General features: G+C 39.5%; 1 protein-coding gene across 2 annotated transcripts in view; it reads left to right on the top strand.

The window, feature by feature from the left end:
- LOC133517361 (fat-like cadherin-related tumor suppressor homolog) overlaps positions 1-22,968 on the top strand; it is a 210,370-nt gene that overhangs the window by 97,230 nt on the left and 90,172 nt on the right. The gene's annotated exons all lie outside the window — the stretch shown is intronic.

Genomic DNA, 22,968 nt, shown 5'->3' with positions numbered 1-22,968 from the left:
AAATATTTATTTTATTCTGTTTTTAGTATTTGTTGTTATAGCGGCAACAGAAATACATCTTCTGTGAAAATTTCAACTGTCTAGCTATCACGGTTCATGAGATACAGCCTGGTGACAGACGGACGGATGGACGGACGGACGGACAGCGAAGTCTCAGTAATAGGGACCTAAAAAACGAAGTATAGTTCTGACGATGGAATCCATAAGGAATTGAGGACTCAAATCTTATAGTCATATCACGACGCAACTTATTACACGATGAGAAAAAGTGTGACCCTTTGGGTACGGAACCGTAAAAACAGAATAAAATAAATATTTGAGGGGGGCTCCCATACAACAAACAATTTTTTTGCCGTTTTTATAAATAATGGTACGTGACGTAACGCCTCGTGCGCGAGTCCGACTCGCACTTGTTTGGTTTTCTTTTGACGTAGTTAAAGGACATACCCGGGTCAACAAATTTGGCAAATATAGCAAAATAAATATGTTATACATTTTACTTCTATCCGATATCCGATATGGGATCAAGCAATGTGAAAGTGCTCTTGAACTTTAACGTCGAGTATAGGTAAAAAACTTAAGTAAGTCACCTGGGGGCCTACCGCGAAAATCGAAGTTTGTCAATTGCGGGCATTTTGATCTGTCACTCTAACTACGTCTTAGTGAGAGTAAAAGAGAAAGATCCCCGCAATTTGCGAATTTCGGTTTTCGCGGTAGGCCCCCTGTTGTATGTAGTTGTGACGCGTTCGAATAGATCGTTTTGTTTGTGTGTGTCTTTTAAACATGTATTGTCTATTCGAACACGTCACAACTACTTACATACAACAGGCGACTTACTTAAGTTTTTTACCTATAGTTATTTATCATTGGCGCTCATCAGACAGGGTCATATAGCCAGGTTAGCCAGGGAACGTGCCTCCAATTAGCGAGATGGAGGACGAGCTTCAACGAGACCGGTTAGAGTGTCGAGGCCAATACGCAAGTCGAGAACCGCTCACTATTCCCTAACTAAAACACTAAACACTGTGTTGTAATTTTTGTTGTAATTTTGAATATCTCACTTTACATTATACTTCTTTCTTCTTTTCATCCTGTTACCCCCTGCTGGGGTGTAGGGCTCGAACCATTTTCTTCCACTGACTCCGGTCCTGGGCAGCTTGGGTAACCTCCTCCCACCCCATCCCCAATACACCCAACTCTTGCTCCACGGAACGGCGCCAAGTAAATTTAGGGCGACCATGTTTCCGTTTTCCGGGCATCTTCCAGGTCAGGGCCACCTTGGATAGGTGGGTGTCAGGCTTCCTGAGGATATGCCCTATCCAATGCCATTTGCGCGTTTGGATCTCCTTATGTACGGGTGCTTGTCCGGTTATTCTCCATAAGTGAGCGTTTGTGATCCAGTTAGGCCAAAAGATGTGCAGAATTTGCCTTAAGCATTTGTTCACAAACACTTGGAGTTTTGTCATTAGGTCTTTGCGGACAAACCATTACACAACATTATACAACATCTATTTATCAAACACTGATTTGAACTTTTACGGTTTTTACACATTATTAAATTATATAAACGGGTCTTAACGGGAATATCGACAGAGTAACATCCCTAGTGCGCAAAACGTTCAAGTTGATAAACAAGACCAAATGCGGGTAGTTCGTAAAACTGTCAACATTAGCCAGTCTTCTCCGAGACCACGGGGACAACGCCGTCCTCGTAACGTCGGTGGTAAATTTAAAACTTAATACGCGTTTAATGTCCCGTTTGTCGTTCATCAGACAGGGTCATATAAGCTACGGAGCGTGTCTCCAATTAGCGAGGTGTTGGAGTGCGAGCCTCGACGAGACCGGTTAGAGTGTCGAGGCCAACGTCAAGAGGCGTGCTCGTTCCCGAAATACCACATGTTTTAATTATCTAGTTCTCGCTTTTCCATTAGGTTTTAATAATCATACTCGTAATACGCTTGCGTTTTATATAAATTTACAGTACATATGGTGCTACTTTACCGCACTAGTGCGAAAATTTGCATATTACGTTACTGTGTCGAACATTTAAAAGGCCATATGTACTGTAAAACGTTGTACGATACATGTGCGAATAAGTAATTCGCAACTCGTGTCGATTTAAAACACTCCCTTCGATCGTGTTTTAATTTATCGCCACTCGTTTCGAATTTCCTATTTTTCGCACTTGTATCGTAATATACTATTACAGGGCTCCAATTTACAAGCTGTTTCTGCTATTGCCAGTTTTTTTATTTACAATAACAATATACATAACGGATATGTATAGAGGATCACTATAACTAGCTTATATCTAAAATAGGCCCTTGAGGCATTGTACCAAGGATGCTGGCGGCATTTCCTCGTTGTATCGCAATACTGATACCGACAGCTCTTCAGTCACCAGTTACATATATCAACCAGAAGTATTTGCCAGTTTAGTCAATCCAATCCAAGCCAATCACTTATTTTAAATAAGACACTGAATTCAAACAGTGACATTCACTGATCAATAATAGTAAGTAGAAAAAAAAATATAGTTCTTAACTCATTGCAATACGGTTCACGAAAATCCTGTGTCAACGTTAAGTCCAGCACTCGTCAATGTAAAGTGTTTCACTGATCAATGATAGTCCTTAACTCATTGCAATACGGTTTACGAATAGTCAGTGTCAACAAGTCCAATGGGCTCTCATCAATGTATGGTGTTGCACTGATCAATGATAGTCCTTAACTCATTGCAATACGGTTTACGAATAGTCAGTGTCAACAAGTCCAATGGGCTCCCATCAATGTATGGTGTTGCACTGATCAATGATAGTCCTTAACTCATTGCAATACGGTTTACGAATAGTCAGTGTCAACAAGTCCAATGGGCTCTCATCAATGTATGGTGTTGCACTGATCAATGATAGTCCTTAGGGGAGAGTGGTCACCATTCGTACGCGGGGCACATTCATACAGTTAGTATAACAGACAAACTAAACGGCACACAAGCGCGCGTTTGCTTGTGTGCATAGACATACCGGCCGCCATGTTGCTAAGCAGAGTGTCGCGCCAGTCGCACCACGGTGCATCGGCTGACAAGACGTAACGTGTTTTCGCGCGCGGTGAGTAAATTTTTTACGTAAATTCAATTCGCAATTGTAAGTAGAATTATTATGTTTTTGACAAAATAGTGTTGATTAATATTAATGTTAACATTGATTATTTTGAGCTTTAATTGTTATATTTCTCAAATTAAATTAGAATTTGTATAAAGTAGTATTTTAATTTTGTGCAAGGCATGGGGTGCATTCGGACAGCAAAACAGGGGGCACATTCGTACGCGTACGAATGCTCCCCTTTAGATTTTATTAACCACCAGAACATCACAATAACATTTTTCTTTTTATGAAGTATTCTAATTCTAACAAATCGATATCGATAAAGTAAGCCTTATAACTAATATTTTATTGCAGAATCATGGTACGAAAATATAAAAAAAAGGGTACGCGTACCCAAGAGGTGGATGAAGAGTCCATGAAATTAGCAATTGATGACGTAATTCAAGGACGGCTGTCATATAGAAAAGACAGAAAGAATTGAAAAAAATAGAACAGGAAAGGAAAGCCAGAGCCAAAGCAGTGAAACGTAGTTTGAAAGAACTTAGTTCAAGACAAAAGAAAAAGAAAGCTAAGCAAATAAAAAGTGATGAAGATTCAGAGGCATCTGAAGGATCGGAATTTAGCTTGCGGGAGAGTTCAACATCTCCAATCGGTTTCGAAACGGACAAAGAGACTAATGATTGCAGTAGCGATAATAATTTAAATGTGACACCAAATAAAATCAAAAATAATTGTTTTGTTTCGGTAAAGTTTGAAAAAAAAGACTTCTGTTGTTTACTACGTCGGAAAAGTTCTTAGTCATTATTCGGGTACGGAGCTGAAAGTATCTTATCTTCGGAAGAAACCGGGATCATCATGGTCATTCGTTTTTCCTGATATAGAAGACATACACACTCTGTATATCAGCGATGTCGTCATGATCCTACCTGATCCACAACCACGAGCGGGCTGTACAGCTAGAATGGCTAGACTTTATACTTTTGCAGTTAATTTAAATAATTACAATGTGCAATAACTTCTAAAGTAACAACCAAATATGTATGATTATTGACTTTAAGTTTAGATTGTCAAAGACTGTGCAACATACTCATAAAAAATGATTGCAAAGAAATCATTAAGACTGATTGTTAAGCTAAGAATTATCAATAAGTAAACTGTGGATAAACGATTTAATTTTTTGTTATGTTTCTAAAGAAACATTTATCGACTATGAGTCAAGTCAAATATTTTAAGTTAGTTCTTTAATAAATAATTATTTTTGTAATAATTAATAAAAATTTAACGACTTTAATAGGCTTTTTAATTACCCTGTATGAATCTACCCCATGGCGTATGAAAGTACCCCACCTACTGTACGAACGTACCCCGTACGTGGGGTACGTTCGTACAAATATCTTATCGTAGAAAAATTACTATAACTCTTTAACCTTTTGACATAATAGTTTCGGATTTTTTTGTAACAAACTACAATATATTTGTTACGCTTAGGTATATAAACTAGATAAATTCAACAATCCATCATAAATTAAAAAAATAAAATATAAAAAGCGTACGAATGGTGACCACTTTACACTCATTGCAATACGGCTTACGAATAGTCAGTGTCAACAAGTCCAATGGGCTCTCATCAATGTATGGTGTTGCACTGATCAATGATAGTCCTTAACTCATTGCAATACGGTTTACGAATAGTCAGTGTCAAGAAGTCCAATGGGCTCTCATCAATGTATGGTGTTGCACTGATCAATGATAGTCCTTAACTTATTGCAATACGGTTTACGAATAGTCAGTGTCAACAAGTACAATGGGCACTCGTCAATGTATGGTGTTTCACTGATCAATGATAGTCCTTAACTCATTGCAATACGGTTTACGAATAGTCAGATGGTGTAACGCATGGTTAATCTAATATTGTTCGTTTAACTTGAATAGAACCAGCTGCGCTATTACGTAATGTTTATGTTAGATTCTGTGTAATGTCACGTAATATTTCTTTAATGTCAGCCTTTGTGTCAACATGCTTACTCACACAGTGACGATGAAACTACTATAATGTTCATGATATGTGCATTTTCACTTATAAGCCCTTTTTCCCTTTTTACAAGCTTTTATTTAACTTGCCCTGTTAGTATGTATGCGACAAATTTTCCCGGTTTCCGATAAAGCTGAAAATTTGCATACATATGTAAGTCGGGTGACAATGCAATATTATGGTACCATGAAGCTGATCTGATGATGGAGACAGGAGGTAGCCATAGGAACTCTGTGATAAAACAACGCAACCTAAATGTGTTTGGGGTTTTTAGAATTGTCTCGTCTTGAAAAAAAAGTACAGTCAGCGATAAAAGCTTCTACCAAAAATTAAATTTTTGCCAAAAACTTATTTGGCTTTTCCTTTTTTTAGAATTAACGCTGCGTCAGCAATGAATGAATTCATGAATGAATAAAATTTGAATCCACAAAGTAATTCCTTATAAATTTAAAACTGATTACATTACATACTAAAATTTAATAAATGCTGCTGCAGGTTTTTGTAATATTTCAGTTAGTGTTTTTTCACATCACCTATTTAGGAAAAAAGGCTTTTGTTCCCTGCTAGGAAGCAACAAAGTGGCACTTTTCTTTCCAGCTAGGAAAGATCAAAGTGGCACTGTTCTGTTGTAGAACACGACTTTTTCTGTCTGTCAAGACCCTTTTTCTCAGGAACGCGTGGAGGTATCAAGCTGGAATTTATGTCAAATACTCAGGTCTACTGTCCCTTGGAGCTGTGAAAAAATCAAACTTCTAAGCCAACGCAATCAAAAGATACAGCCGTGTACGCCGCAAATTTAGGCAAATTTTCGACACTCGCAAGGGAATCAATCCGTAGACAGGGTACTTCTCGTGAACTCATAATATTGAAATTTGGTACGAAGCAACATCTTATAGCACAGATAAAGGAAAAATTGCGTAAACCGTTACACAAATACAAATACGGAACCCTCGGTGCGCGAGTCCGATTCGCACTTGGCTGGTTTTTATTATTTCCAAAAGTGGCGTTTGAAAAGCCGCGACGAGTGGACCAATACGTGATCAACTCACAAATAAGCCGTGTATAAATCTAAGCAAATCACGGTTGCGAGTATTCTGGGCGCGGTGACTCAGACGCGGCGGGGTTAAGCAAGGTACACGTGTCACGCTGTTTGCTTATGTTATCCATCTAATACAGGACTACGGGCCGAATACCGTTTACATTAAGATAAATAGATAGAATACTCTTCATCCAGGCCAAAAACAATATTGTTATTATTGCTGGGCAAAGGCTTCCCCTCTCTTCTTCCACTCATCCCGGTTTTGAGCTACAACTGGCCAGCTAGATCAGGGAAATTGACAATAACATTGCCCTCATCAACGCTGATGCGGCCGCAAATCTCTGAATGCCACCAAACCCAATCGGTAGTTACCAGTGGTAAAAGGTGAGGAAAATTCCCAGTAGTTACTGGTAGCAACTTGGTGGTAATTATTGTTTTTCGGCATTTTCATACGTCGATAGTAAACAAGCATGCGACCCGCCTGATGGTAAGCAGTCTCCGTAGCCTATGTATGCCTGCAACTCCAGAGGAGTTACATGCGCGTTGTCGACCTTAACACTCCGTACCCTCGTTGAACTCTGGCAATCTTACTCACCGGCAGGAACAACACTATGAGTAGGGTCTAGTGTTATTTGGCTGCGGTTTTCTGTAAGGTGGAGGTACTTCCCCAGTTGAGCTCTGCTCTAGATCTGGAATGATATCCGCTGTGCTGTGCCCCACAGAAAGCGAGATGACATTCACAATGCCCATACCTCTCCTTGGAATGTACTTTAAGGACGTGCCCGGATCCAACTAGTGGGAATAACCCAGCCACACGTGTAGTAAAGTTTGCTTACTATAATCTGCTTAAACTGGGGCACACTACACGTCCTCAATCCATTTACATACCTCATTACATTACGAACCTGGCTCGATAAGATACGCGCGAACATATGAAGTAATGTCTAATAGATATGGATATGTTTCCTTTATAGATATAATATATTTATATCACTATATTTATAAACGAATTAAATGTCATATAGAGGGAAAACCAAGGCCTCCAGTGCCCAGGGCTGGTATCGTACCAGAGTCCTTCATTGACGCGACAGCCTCCACCGCTCGGTCATCTGGGCTCGGTGGCATGGGTCGAAATTTTCTAGTATATGACAATTTCCGAAAGCTTGTTAAGCCTCCTTGAGGCCTTGCGGACTTGCTTGAGGGCTTGGAGGCCTTGATCATGTTTTTCTCTTGGATATGAAGACATTTATTTCGTTTATAGTTTTTTTAGTTATGTTACGGCATCAGGACTGCGCCAAGCGAGACATGCACGCCTTCAACATCCCTGTTCATAAATGGGAGGAGCTTGCCGAGGACAGAGATAAGTGGCGCAAACTGGTGTTCGACGGACGTAAAATCCATGATGAGGCTTGGTTTAAGACACTTGCTAGTAAGCGAGCCAAGCGTCATCAGCCCGACACCTGTTCGCCACGGACACACTACACCTGCCTGGCTTGTGGTCGTGTTTGCCGCTCCCGTATTGGCCTACACAGCCATGAAAAGCGCTGCCGCCCTACCTGACACTGCACTGTTTGAATAGTCTGTAATAGACTCAAAGGCCAATGATGATGAGTTTATTTAGTAGTGTGTCTAGTTGTTAAATTAAAATATTAAAATAAGTTGTATTGTGGCTCTTTAACATACATATTGGAATATTTGGCGAGAAAGTTACGTAATCTTAAATTCAAAGATAGCTTTTTCAATACAAATTTAAAGTCAAAGTACAATTATACTTACGCAGCGAGGTTTTCGCAGCCAGTCAGTTTCAGGTTTCACACAGGCAACTAATACTCATAGACACAATTCTAAAAATCCGAAACACAATTATGTTGCGTTTTTTTATAACAGAGTTCCCATGGCTACCTCCTCCATTATCAGATCAGCTCGATGGTACCAAACCCGTCTTGCCCCGCCTAAAGGTAATATTGCACTGTCACCCGACTTACATATATACTTACCCAAAATTTCAGCTCAATCGGAAACCGGAAAGTGGATCAAATTTAGCTTCCAACATTTGACCCACACAAACATACTAACAGGGCAAGTTAAATAAAAGCTTGTCAAAATACATCAACTTTTTTTCATTTCACACAGTATAAAATAGAAAATCTCCAACCTACTACCTAACAGCTTTATTACCTTGCACAGGGGGTAAGTGATAATACTAAGGGAGGGAGTGCATTATTACCTCAACAGCCCCATAATTACCCCGAATTACCCGCTGTTCGCGAAACCTCCATTGTGGATAATAGAGACGGGATTGTGCGGAGTTAAGCCAGGCTTTTAATGTGAAATAAGTTTCGTTTAGAGCACATTTTACGTTAAATCTGCTCTATTTTAGAGTAGCTTTACAATACGCTATGTACCAGTGATCGGAACTATGGGAGTAAAACTTTAACAAAACTTGTTAAGCGGACATAAAATACAGAATACAGCCCTAAAAATATTCATGACCATAGGGATAGGAATCAGTGGCGGCGCGTCACAAATATTCGTAGGGAACCCGGAGCTACTTTTACTTTCCTTTTCTTCATGACCCGATCGTGAAAGTACTCAACGGTCTGAAATTAGACAAGCCGGTGGGAATCGAGTTCTTTGAACGATCCGCTACTGATAGGAATAGTATAGTACTTACAGCCATAAGAATATTTACATTCATAGATATTCGAATATGTTTAAGGCTATAAGCACTCTTTTTACGTCCGCTTGATAAGTTTTGTTAAAGTTTTACTCCCATAGTTCCGATCACTGCTATGTACAGAAATAAATAAATACTATAGGGTCATTCTTACACAAATTGACTAACAGCCCGATTCGAAGAATGATTAAGACATGTTTAAGATCTTGGAAATATCTTTAAAAAAATAGATAACTAAACGACATGTCGAAATTTCGATTCCGCTGTGATCCCGATAAGATCTATCTACGATATTTCTAACGTCAAAGTGACATTCGTTGCCCGAATAAAGCTGCTTCTGTCAATTATACGACATACAAACGATATCTGAGCGAGTGTGAGAAATTAATGTTTGAGGTTCTGTGAGGTGATGGATGCCAGGCCCTCGAGTCTAATGTAATATTGTTTTACAGTACATATGGTGCTACTTTACCGCACTAGTGTGAAAATTAGCATATTACGTTACTGTGTCGCACATTTAAAGGGCCATGTGTACTGTAAAACGTTGTACGATACATGTGCGAAAAGGTAATTCGCACTTGTATCGTAATGTAGTATTATTTTGTGTACACTGTTATTGTATCTTTTTTATGTGCTGTTGTTAATATGTTTAATGTTAGTTACATAACGTATTAGGTTTCTGTAATGTCTTGTAAACATTTTTTTTAAATAAAATAAAAACAATATCTAAATGAGAACTTATCTAAACCAGAACTTACTTATCGTTATCGTATCTCATTCTTCGAATCCGGCCGTAAGTCCCTTGGTCCCCGTAAGACTTCACTCTCCGTCTGTCTGTCCGTCTGTCACCAGGCTGTATCTCATGAACTGTGGAAGACAGTTGAAATTTTACAAATACTAAAAAGTACGGAACCCTCGGTGGGCGAGTCCGACTCATACTTGTCCGATTTTTTTTGTAAGTAATTACTAATTTGAATATATTTTTAATTTAAATCCTGATTATATAATATAAGGCGGGTAAATAGATTTTATCCTATTTAATTGCCTAATCACGCGTTATTAACTATATGCCTGCTTAAAATAGTAAATATACACCGTGTTTTTTTATTTCCTTTAATGTCAAAGCTGCATTACTGCACTTTGTAATGGAGGTTTCTTTCTCAAAGACACCGGTATTTTAATTAACTCCATTTCGGAGATAATCAATAATTATTTTTAATCTTATAAGGCCCTAACGAGCTTCTACACTTGCCTTAGGGCCTGTTTACATACTTATTAGTGTTTAGTACGAGATTTTCTACTAAACGTAAATATTATCTCGGACAATCGATGTTCGAAATGACGTTGATATGTCACAGTTTTCCATTGATTGTTTGGATGAGTTAAATGTAATGACCGTGTTACAACAACGCTAATATGCAACATTTAATTACTTATTATACAAATGAAAATAATTAAAAAATAATGTATTTTTTTAAATTTACTTTGCCATTTAGTTTCCTTAAGCTTACTTACCAATACCCCGAAGTTAACGAAATTCTGTAAAAACACGGTGTATAGGACCTCACATTAAATACCAAGGCCATCAGACCGGTCTCAACGCAAAAAAAACCCATAAAAAAGTACACTCAGCCAATATTAAAGAGAACAAAGTGGCCAAGTAGTATTCAGGCAAAAATACATGGGCGCCGGCAGCAGGGTGCAAGGGGGTGCACTTGCACCCCCCTGGCAGGTAAGAAAATATATAAAAAAAATTACATGTTTTTTATGCGTCTGCACCAGCATTAGAGTTAGACCAATATAAATCTGCAATGATTTTGATAGCATAACTCGGAACTATATTACACAAGAAAAATAAATTTCTGCATCAATTCTTCTATTCCATTTATTATGCACCTCCCTGAAAGTAATCCTGGTGGCACCCATGCAAAAATACACATAAAAAAGTACAGTCAGCCGATATTAAAGGGAACAAAGTGCCCAACTTTACGCGAGAGCAAGCGTCAAAGCGCACTGTACCTTTGACAATGATGTAATAATGTCAGACTGTACTGAAGTATAGGGTGGGGCTGAGCTTTTTGTCGTAACCGTTAAAACCGTTTCTTGGGACGAACCGATAACATATTTATTATAGATTATCATACGTGCGTCCGTTTTGTATATTTTGTTTGGTTGGCTGTGACTGTGCGTTCCTCTCTCCAGAAACATTCCGCAGCTAAACTGTGGAATGAAATGTCGCCCGTGGTATACCCCATTTCATTTACCATGGCGGGATTCCACTTAAGACGGTCATTAGGCGTAAGCAATGCGAGTGAGAAAAAAAATACCCGGTAAACTTTTTTTGGGGCGTCGTGTCTTACATGTAACTGTCCAGTCTTGATCATTTTGTGTTATTATTTGACCACACGCTGGCTATTTGAAGAGCAGAGTCAGAGTCAGGGGCTATAGCCTATATATTATATCACTGCGACCATTCCTGATCTATTGTGATCGCCACCTACTACAACTCTCGATCCAAACCTGAAACTTTGAACAGCTGCAGGATCTTCTTGATCTCGAGAGACCTTAACTCATTCTCACTCACAGAGAGCATTCGTTTACCGTGGCTGGCACTCTGGCTTTGATTTAGTGGGTCCATGCCATTGGCGATCTTCCTCTAGCCCTGCCACCTCTCACACCTCGCACAACCAGACATTATATGGATGATCCGTCTCGTCAAGACACGTGTCCAAAGAAGTTGAGGATCTGAGTTTGGACAGTGGAAAGCAAATGCTCTTTAATGCTGTTAGGTAGGTAGGCGCGTCAATAAAACAAGACGATCCGGTATAGACTGACGTTTAATGCACAGATAGTAAACCCATATACATAACAAATGCCAAGCTTCTCAAGAACTGAGACGTTGGTCCGGAACTCAGTCCTTGATATACCCAGCATTTTTATCCAGCACCACATCTCTAGTGCATTTCTTCTGTTCTTCGGATGTCCTTAGTCCAGGTCCAGGATTCGTCGCATCATTTTCCTACAATAATATTTAAAAAAAAAAATGCAAAACAGTATCAACTCGCAACTCATACCCATATTCTGACATTTATTTTTTTATAGTGGTTCCCACCTGGTGGAAAACATACACCAAGGAACGCTTGCAATTTCAGCGGTGTCACAAGCGTGTTACCGTCCGACTGACTGTTATTATGAAAAGGAAAGCTGTTCCCAAAATGACTATTGTATAATTAGTATTAGTTTCACTCAGGGATCGGAAACCGGTATTTTTTGTATGGGAACGAAAACGGTATTTTTTCGTTCTTTGTTAATTATTTCATTCCTAATCGGGCAATCTAATAATACGATGTCGTTATCTAAAAACACAACTGAGTCCTACATTTTGAGTATAAAATAAACCGAAATATATGGTTATTTCGATGTTTTTGCAAAAAACCGGTTCTGATCCCTGGTTTCACTAGTAACAACTTCAGAAACTGTTTTTTGAGAGGAAAAATAAACGGTTATTTTTCGTTACGTCGGAGCTACCCATCTCTACCGGTCGAGCTTTTTTACGCTCCAGTAACTAGAGTTAAATTGGCCACTAGTAGGTATCAGAAACTTAACCTGTCACAGACCTTAATGTCTTACCAATAAGGTTTAAAGTTGGTTGACTGCGGACGATGGCACCAGCACAGTCCAGTTTTTGTGCTAGCTAATGAATGACGTCATGTGCGTCACGATTCAAGATACAACTAAACAATATTAAACGTTATTGCTTACTTTATAAGGTCATATTTTGGGTACCTACAGTTTGTCTTCGTTTGCAGAGGGCCTACCGCGAACATCGAAATTCTCAAATGGCAGGTATCTTTCCCTGTCACTCTAATTACGCCTTAATTGGAGTAAACGAGAAAGATGCCCACATTTTGCCAACTTCGGTGTTCGTGGTTGGCCCTGAGGTATCATCGTCAGCACTCAACAGTTCTAACGTAAACCTTATTTTCTAAGATTTAAGGTTCATATCTGGTCAGATAAGTATTGTTGTTAGTATGAATGTGTGTGGCGACGAGTGCGCGATAAGAAGCATTAATAGATAATAAATAAATAAAAATAAAATAAAAATCATTTATTTCGGACGACACAATCCATATTTTGTTAGTTACAAATATACTTAAATTACTATGTTAGTACCTAAACTAAGATCTTGGGAGGTCTAGTGCCTAATTAATGCACTGTCCCATCTCCCTGCCACGACGGCCAGGAGACTGTGGCGGCTGTCGCGCACCCTTCGGAGCGTCGCGGCGCAGCGCTTGCGCATCGTCGCGTGGAAACCGTCCACATGCGCGTCGACGAACATGCCCGACGCACTGCAGTATCGCGGCAGCCGCAACAGTACCCTGAACGCGTCATTGTACTGTACACGCATGGCATTCATAGAACGCTGCGTGTATCTCGTCCACAGGCTGCAGGCGTACAGCGAAGTACTATATTTTACGACATATTGCTTAAGAGACGAAGTTAAGTTCGCGATAACGACATTTAGAATTTAAATTGATCAGTGGCTCTTAACCTTTTAGTGACAAGGGAGCTCTGGGAAAAAACCGGCCAAGTGCGAGTCGGACTCGCGCACGAAGGGTTCCGTACCATTATCTATAAAAACGGCAAAAAAGGGCTCCCATACAACAAACGTGATTTTTATGCCCTTAAATATTTATTTAATTTTGTTTTTTAGTAGTAATTTAAGTTTTTTATAGGCGCTGTGTAGAGATGTGGCCTCGCTCTGCATTTTCTATCGCATGTACAACGGGGAGTGCTCCGAGGAATTGTTCGGATTAATCCCCGCCGCTTCTTTTCGCCATCGCCCTACGCGACAACATTTCCATCCTCACCACTTAGATGGTTGGCAGTCCTCAACTGTGCGTTTTTCCAGGAACTTTCTGCCTCGCACTGCTAAACTGTGGAATGAACTGTCGCGTGCGGTATTTCCGGACCGATACGACCTTCAAACCTTCAAGAAAAGAGCGTACTCCCATCTTAAAGGCCGGCAACGCACTTACAACCCCTCTGGTGTTGCAGGTGTCCATGGGCGGCGGTAATCGCTTACTATCAGGTGATCCATCTGCTCGTTTGCCTCCTCTACCATAAAAAAAAGTATTTGTTATAGCGGCAACATAAATACATCATCTGTGAAAATTTCAAGTGTCTAACTATCACGGTTCATGATGATGATAGATGAGATACAGCATGATAGACGGACGGACGGACGGACAGCGGAGTCTGAGTAATAAGGTCCCGTTTTACCCTTTGGGTGCGGAACCCTAAAAAACCGGGTAAGTGCGAGTCAGACTCGCGCACGAAGGGTCCGTACCATTATCTTAAAATCGCTTTTTTGTATGGGCGCCCCCCTTAAATATTTATTTTATTCTGTTTTTAGTATTTGTTGTTATAGTATATATAATCTGTAAAAATTTCAACTGGCCATGAGATACAGCCTGGTGACAGACGGACGGACGGACAGCGGAGTCTTAGTAATAGGGTCCCGTTTTACCCTTGGCATACGGAACCCTAAAAATTGACAATTCATTTGAAACAACAGTAAATTTTACTGTTCCGAAAAGACAGTAACTTTTACTGTTTTGAGTAACTAAAATGTAGTGAATGTTCGTTTATTTTTATCGTTTATTCAATACTTAGAAATGTTAAAACAGTAAACGTTACTGTTTTATATTTTACTGTTTTTCAAACATTTGTTGATATTAATTATTTGTTGATAAAGCAGTTAATTAACTTTGACTATACTCTTTGGGTAATAAGAAAATAAAAACCAGGACTAAATAATATCATAACTCATTTACCAAATAACCGTTATCCTTAAATGTTATTTATGGAACGCAACTAAAGGAATTCGAGACCATATGTTTTTCGTCAGTTGGGGATGCACCATTAAATCCAGTGACAGGTGGTGATTGGTGGCGCCGCAGTGTAATCTTGTTTCAAAACGGACTGTCGTGTTTCAAATAAGCAAGTTATACAGATATTTTAGTGGTAATTCTTCAATTACTGGCCACTTTTCAATTACTAGCCACTTTTCAATAACTGGCCACCTGTTCTGATGAATTCTATTTATAGGTGAATATTATCAAAGAGAATTTGAAATAAAGGTGTATTGTCAAAGAAAACTTTGTACCCGCGTAAATTTACTGCCATCTGTCGACACATGATTAAAACTTTTAGAACGCCATTTGACTTTGATCTTTGATCCTTATTATTTCACTGATATGTGTTAATTTTGTCAAATATCAGAAAGTGGCGCGCAATATTGGCCCAAAGGATTATCAAAAATACAAAAACACTGTATACAACTTTTGTTTTGAAAAATATTAGTAGTAGTAAACTCTTTATAGCACAATAAATACATATTAAAAGTAACATGTAATTAGTAAGAAGTACAAAGGCGAACTTATCCCTTTGAGGGATATCTTCTTCTTTTATTAATTTTACTGTTCTGGCTTCCATCATAATTTTTTGAGTAGGTTTGATGTAGATGGATATTCTTAACAATAATTATTAATAGATTTTTTTTATACTATGTCGGTGGCAAACAAGCATACGGCCCGCCTGATGGTAAGCAGTATCCGTAGCCTATGTACGCCTGCAACTCCAGAGGAGTTACATGCGCGTTGCCGACCCTAACCCCCTCCCTCCCCTAGTTGTGTTCTGGCAACCTTACTCACCGGCAGGAACACAACACTATGAGTAGGGTCTAATGTTATTTGGCTGCGGTTTTCTGTAAGGTGGAGGTACTTCCCCAGTTGGGCTCTGCTCTAGATCTGGAATGACATCCGCTGTGCTGTGTCAAAGCGAGATGACATTCACAATGCCCATACCTCTACCATACCATACCATACCACCATAGATTAGATAAATATGCAGTCAGGCATGTCTCTCATCAAATTTAACCCTGTCAAGTGCTACATGCAAGGGGTAGTCTCAGGCCAAAACCAAAACGTAGTAAGCGTACCTATATAAACTCCACGGTCACACGCACTGCATGCATTCCGAAGTTCCCAAACTAGCACGTGTGACCCCACTCATTCGTTTAACTTAGATAACGAGGTACGTGGTGAAATATTTGGGCTATGTTTATGCTCGAAATGCGTTCAGAAGTCAAAACTACGGTAAAAATAAGACGTTCCAAACCCCGGCTCATATACAGTTACAATTTTGTAAGATGTCCTAATTGACAACATTTCAATTTTCTGACCCTATAATTTTATTGGTTCTCTAGATTTTAATTGAAACATTTTTTCCCAATAGGATTTTTATTTAATTTATTATATTTTTTTAATGTGTACTTACTATTCTAAAATGGCGTAACTCCAGTTCTACGCTAGAAGCTAGGTCTTATCTCGAGAAAAAAAAACATGACTTAATTAAACTGACGTTGTCTGTCATTGTCAATGTTTTAAACTGGTCCGTTGTTGTTTTAAAACAATTTTGATAATATATCAGATTTCTACGACGATTTGGATATTGTAACGGATACTGATACACGAATACGATACCAGGCTTTCATACGGATACGACGGATCGACGGATAAACACTAACGAAAGTAATGTAATTAAATGTTTGTACCGATATCTTCGACGAATAATTTTTGCTATTTTTGCAGTAGGTAAGGGACGAAACAGTATTTGGTATACTTTGGAGGAGTATATATATACCTCATCGATCAATACGGCTTTGTCCATTTTACAAACGATTAGTAGATAGTAATTTAATTATATAAATAAATTTCTCTTTGTTTTGAAATTCAATCAATACGTCGTATTTAATTGACAATGTCAAATCCAATATTATGACAGCAAATTTTTATTCGTGATGAATGGCAATGGTATTTCACCTATTGTGCCGTACACCTATACACCTAAACTGCCAGAGACTTGTACCCTTTTTCACTAGGGCCACAGGTTTAATTCTTTTGTATTTTTTGTATAAAGCCATATTACATTTATATTAATATATTGCAGTGTTCAGGAACCAAAATACTTCCGTAAGGTTTTATAAAAATGAAATGTTGTCTATTTTAGATGGAGTTCCTAAGTAATATTCAGACAGGCCAGCAATAGCTTTGTATGTGCGTTAAGGGGCAGAGACAAGATAAACCTTTTTTTGTACTTCGGAGTACAAATAATTCCCTACCCAAAATTCATTTCTTGGAAGTACGCTTGTAAACATAACGATACGCGGGACATTTTGCATTCATCTGATGTTTCGAAGACCCCGTCCGTGTGAAGCCGTGGCAAGATATCGGGACAGCGCGAGGAAGAAGAGATATGACGTTTCGAAGATCAAAAAGGTCATAAGTAGTTAAGTAGGTATTTAATTCCTGTAGGGGCCACTTACACCATCCATACTAGCCACTAACTCGGAGTTAACACAGGGTTAAATTGTGCAGGTAACTCCGGGTTTAACCGGTTAACCCCGAGTTTGTGGCTAAGCCTAAATGGCGCAATAGGGTTGTTTCCAATTTTTTGAAACGCTCGTATTACGTTCTATATTAACTAAAAGTTGCCCTAAAATTCAACCTTAATACTAAAAACGGCTATAAATATGTTAAATTAACAAAATATATTTTGACAGATGCTTTCGCGCCCAAAACGCTCTTTGAAAATTGTGTGACGTCACAGTTTACGGTTTGACACATAACTACATACACACGTATACGGAAGGTGGAATTAATTAATTCTTAATTCCACACTCCATACACTTGTAGAAAATACGAACTGTCAACTGACATTTGTCATTTGTTGTTTATCACCTAACTGTCAACAGTGTCAATCCGAGAGTTGTAACGTCATCAGAATCTTAAATGACGTTTCGAGTTTAGTCACGTGTGCCTAAAGATATTTTAAATTCAATATTTACAAAAATATGGTCATTACAGATCCCCTAAAAGTAGTTTAACATGTTCTTATAATCCAAAAGAATTTATCGGGATACAATTCTGCCCTAAGATTTGTAGATGGAAACAACCCTATTGGCCCTAAGAGTTCAGATTTCGTGTTCAATATTCCGTAGAAATAAGCGGATAGAACCCAGGTTCTACTCGTATTTTTTTTAAATAGCTCGAAAACAAAAGCCCGTCCATTTCGTCGGTATTTGACACCGCGAAACGAAAATGTACAATGTTTCGAGTACCTACCTCATATCGTATCTACATATTCACGGGAACGTTGTTTCGTCTTGCTATTCTCATATCGCTTGATGGCCAGTATACGGGCCATAGTTTTCCAACAATTTTTTTTTTATACTAAGTCGGTGGCAAACAAGCATACGGCCCGCCTGATGGTAAGCAGTCTCCGTGGCCTATGTACGCCTGCAACTCCAGAGGAGTTACATGCGCGTTGCCGACCCTAACCCCCCCCCCCCCCCTCGTTGAGCTCTGGCAACCTTACTTACCGGCAGGAATACAACACTATGAGTAGGGTCTAGTGTTATTTGGCTGCGATTTTCTGTAAGGTGGAGGTACTTCCCCAGTTGGGCTCTGCTCTAGATCTGGAATGACATCCACTGGCTGTGCCCTACCACACAAAGCGAGATGACATTCACAATGCCCATACCTCTCCTATGGACGTAGTTTAAGGACGTACCCGGGTCCACAGCGTCCAAAAATATTAAATATTCAATAAATAGAAATTAAAATATACCTATTTCTCAAAATGTTGTAGCTGCTTAAACATTTGGCCGCAATATTGACTTATTGGACCAGCATTACCAGCAATGTACGGTGAATTGTTAATGTCAGGCGACAATTATGAGCTTGGTGAAACAGGATCTTGGTAACAGGATATATTCTAACAAGTTTATGTGAAAATAAAGAAATATCATAGGTGTTTGGTGGCAAACAGCCATTGTAACCATCATGTGGATATTGTGGATGCGGCATTTAATATGTGTTTTAAGCTCAGTGTCTAGGAACTCCCTGTCCATGCCGAAGTTTTCTTAAGAGGTTATGTGACAAGTTTTGAGTTGTTACTCCTACATTTGCACTATAGATAGAATTATAAAACAAACGGCCATCGGTTCTTTAATCTTTTATTTTCATTCTGGTCTGCCGGATTTTGAAAGAAATGAACACTTATTTTTTCGTTTTTTTTTTTAAACATTGTCGAAAAAAACACTTTTTTCGTTACTCGATTGCTGTGAAGGATTTTACATGTACGACATCTACACATTTGGGTTCGTCTTTGTCGTCTCTAAAAACTGGTCAGAGATTTTAATTTTAAACTAATTAACACAAAAGTTATGGCCAGAAAACAAGTTTTTTTGCCTAAAATTGTTCAACTTTGATGCCAAATATCTCGAAGACAATTAACTTTGAAGTAAACATGGGACACTATATTGCTTAAAGCTGTTGCTGCTTATATGATAAGCTACAAAAAACATTAGAAAACTAAGGGATTCACATCGAAGATCATTGGCGCTAGGGAGTCTATAGGTTTTCCAAAAAGGCGTTAACGCTAATTTTTAGGATTAGGTCTCCAAAACGTTCCCCGGATTCTTGTTAAATACTACCGGAAAAAGGCTAAGATCTTTAGTACCTATACTGGACGCCCGAAGTGAACATTTGCACTCGATAGTATGAACATGGCTATTTCCATCCTAAACCAAAAGGTCTGATGTCTATGAGACCGTAATGGAGATACGACGTTTTTACTACTTTTCCCGTCCTAAAAGAAAAGGTATTATATCCACGTGACTTGTATGGATATAGGACGTTTTGTCTTTGACCGCTTTTCCAGTCTTCTAAGGTCTTATCGTCTTTGAGACCGGTATGGAGATGCGACGTTTTGTTGCTAGCGTCGCTATCTGCGATCGTAACTGCACTCAACCTCTTTGTAATCTAATCTTGCTGGCTTTTCCACGGGATCAGGGCAACTTAACAGTACAGCTCGAAAAGTCTTCGTGCAAACAGTTGCTACAGTCGAGGACTTAAATAGTTGAGCCATTTAAGGTTTATTTTATATTGGACATTCATACCGTTAGTAATGATAATGACAACCTTATCTTGGGATTAGTTGTCAAGCGGACCCGAGGCTCCCATGAGCCGTGGCAAAATGCCGGGACTATGCGAAGAAGAGAGAGTAATGACAATCTTAGATGAATCAAGAATTAAAATATGTAACTGTACAGTCGCCATCAGATATATCGGAGCGGCCGAGGTGTTCAAAAATATCTGAACACGCACTCTAACATCTTGACAATAGAGGCGTGTTCAGGTATTTGTGAGCAGTTTGCCCGCTCCGATATATCTGATGGCGACTGTATAAAGGTACAAATTTTGTTTCTCCGAAATAAGGTCTCCGAGTTTCATTCTGGTGCCATCTAGCGTTCAAGTTAAATTTGTTGTCATTGGACTGTACTCCACTGTAACTATCAGGAATTTAGTCTTAGAACTGATTAGAACTAATCCAAAATCCGTTCATACTGTCCTGGCCGGTTTCGACCATGGCGACTGTTTAGTACTGGTTAATGAGAGTGACGTTCGTGAGCTCTCAGGTGGCTAACATAACCGATTTTAGCAGCAAATGTACGGCAACATTCACTGCAGGTCAGCACCCCTCCGACCAAATTGTAATTGATGACCGCAGGTGGTCGGCCCTTTAACTCCTCGCATTTCGCATCGAATTCCACTCGCTTCTGCTCTCTAAAATCCATTACCATTGCACTGAATCCAATTGGCTGGTATTTCCCCCACCACCAACTTCGCACATAGCGAAGTTGGTGGTGGGGGAAATACCAGCGCCGCCAACGCACGATGTGGAGAAACTTTTAACTTTCATGGGACGACATCTTCATACTATTTAGCAGCTTCCAATTGTCAAATAAGCAATATGTTCCGCACTCACAAGGAAGGCGCCTCATTTTTTCATCGCTTCATTCGCAAATACAGAATAAGCCACTAAGCTATAACTACTGAAACTATTAGGGAAATAATAGTAGACTTAGAATTAGAACTAGTCCATTGCACTGAATTAATCCTATCCTCGTAAATCCCACCATATAAAATCTTCCTATTTTTAATTCGAATCCTGTATATTAAATTGGCATAAATTTCGTATCTTCGAAAAAGCAGCAAAAGAAATGCAACTTTATTTGGTTTATGAAAGGTTCTAATTAGATTGAAATAGGGTGTATATTGTAATGCACGTTGGGCCTTACGAGGCTATACATTCCCAAAGGCACGGCACGTATTCGAACGCATTCAAATGCTTTGACAATCCAGGTGTCCTAACTTGTTGGCTAAATCGATAGCTATCAAAGGCAGACCTCCATTTTGGGATTATTGTGAGTATTTTGAGGCGGCAAAGGCTCTACTCAAACTAATTAAGAGCAGGATACATTTCAAATTGGAAACCATGCCGCGTCTGTCCTCTGCTTCCTTGCAGCGCGTTGTGAGATATATCGGCCATGTTGCGCGCAGGGACGCGGATAACCTTGAAAAGCTTATGGTCACAGGGAAGATAGAGGGTAAAAGACCTCGAGGCCGCAGTCCCATTCGACCAGATATATCATAACAGCTGAATATGACCGTCAGCACTGCACTACACCGGGCGACTGAACGTAACCGATGGCGACAACTGGTGAACACGATCATAAGGAGACGATCCTCAACAGTGGCAGTGAGGGAACGATCAAGAAGAACTTACACTTTAACTATCCCTTTCCCATTCCAGAGCGTGTCATCATCAGCCTTTTATCGCCCACTGCTGAGCATAGGCCTCTCTTTTAGTACGCCACTTATCCCGGTCCCGAGCATCTCATCCACAAGTGACCCGCAGTCTTCCGAATGTCGTCCACCCAACAAGCCAACGGACGCCAGGCACTCCTTTCGTCTGAAAGCGGCCACCATTCCGTTAGCATTTTGGCCCACCTGCCATCACTCTGCCAGAGCGTGTCACTCCCCATAAAGTCCCCTGGTATGCCGGCTAGACCGGAGCAGGCATTGACATATATCCAAGGGCCTAAGAATAGTCCTAAGTAGTTAAATCGCGTTGTGGCATTAGACTGTACGATTGGTTCGAATTCGTGTGCGTGACACCGCTGTACTGGCCCCATTCTTTTTATCCGTAGGGCCCGTCCTCAGATATATATGTCAATGACAGCAGGCCTTTTTCTGGCTGGATGAGGCGTCTCTTGCCTTGTATTGAAATGTTACACTGCCATGAAACATTAGGAAACTAGTCTATGTTTGCAACGGCAGACTAACCAAAACCTTAAAAGGTTAAAGTTGGCTCGATAGAAAATAAATCAGGAAAACATGTCTAATTGTCATTTATTTCCAATTGTATATAGTTACCCTGTATAGCAAAGCTGAAACTGATACGCTTAGCTCGAGCAACACACTCAAAAATATGAAATTCAAAAATACGAAAAGTTATATTTGCATACACGTCCGGGGATCGAACCCGGATCGTCGCTGTTACCACCTGTTTTTAAGCGGTTGGTTACCAACTGCGTCATTATAGGAGTAAGTCGGTGAAAATAAGCTACTTATTCTCGAGAAAGAATTTAAGCAAAAGAGGGCCGTAACGGAAAAATCTTACACTTTTTTTCGCCTAGCTCCCATCCGATAAGGAACTTCGTTCCAATAAATATAAAAAGGCGCCAAGAAAAACTGTTTGATAGCAAGAAAATCTAGGTATTTTAGGGTTAAGGTATAAAACGCTTTAATCGATAGCTATCAAAGCTTTTGGGCGTGTTGTGCTTCTATTTCGGGTCTGTCAAAGGCTCGAGTATAATTAAACGGCACTAGAGCACTTGTCTAGGTATAGGCTAGGTTCTGGTATTTATTGTCGATATTATTAGCACTGTTTATTGTTTGTATAAACTGTTACCGTCCGTTACGGTTTACGGTTCAATTTCTAATGGTTAATAGTCAATTATAATTAACATTCGGCCAACACTGAGTAGGCGCTCGGTAATCCAGCACTCGATGTTTTCTCCCTTTACCGAATTTGTGGAACTACCGAATTAGTGTAGTTAGAAAATAAAAGCACGAAAACAAACACGTGGTACTACTGAACATTGCAATTGCTCTTTAATCCGGCGTTCGGTTGTGTATACTGC

The sequence above is a fragment of the Cydia pomonella genome, chromosome 4 (assembly GCF_033807575.1).
Source record: "Cydia pomonella isolate Wapato2018A chromosome 4, ilCydPomo1, whole genome shotgun sequence".
NCBI lineage: Eukaryota > Metazoa > Arthropoda > Insecta > Lepidoptera > Tortricidae > Cydia > Cydia pomonella.
This window is presented reverse-complemented; position numbering and strand designations above follow the sequence as displayed.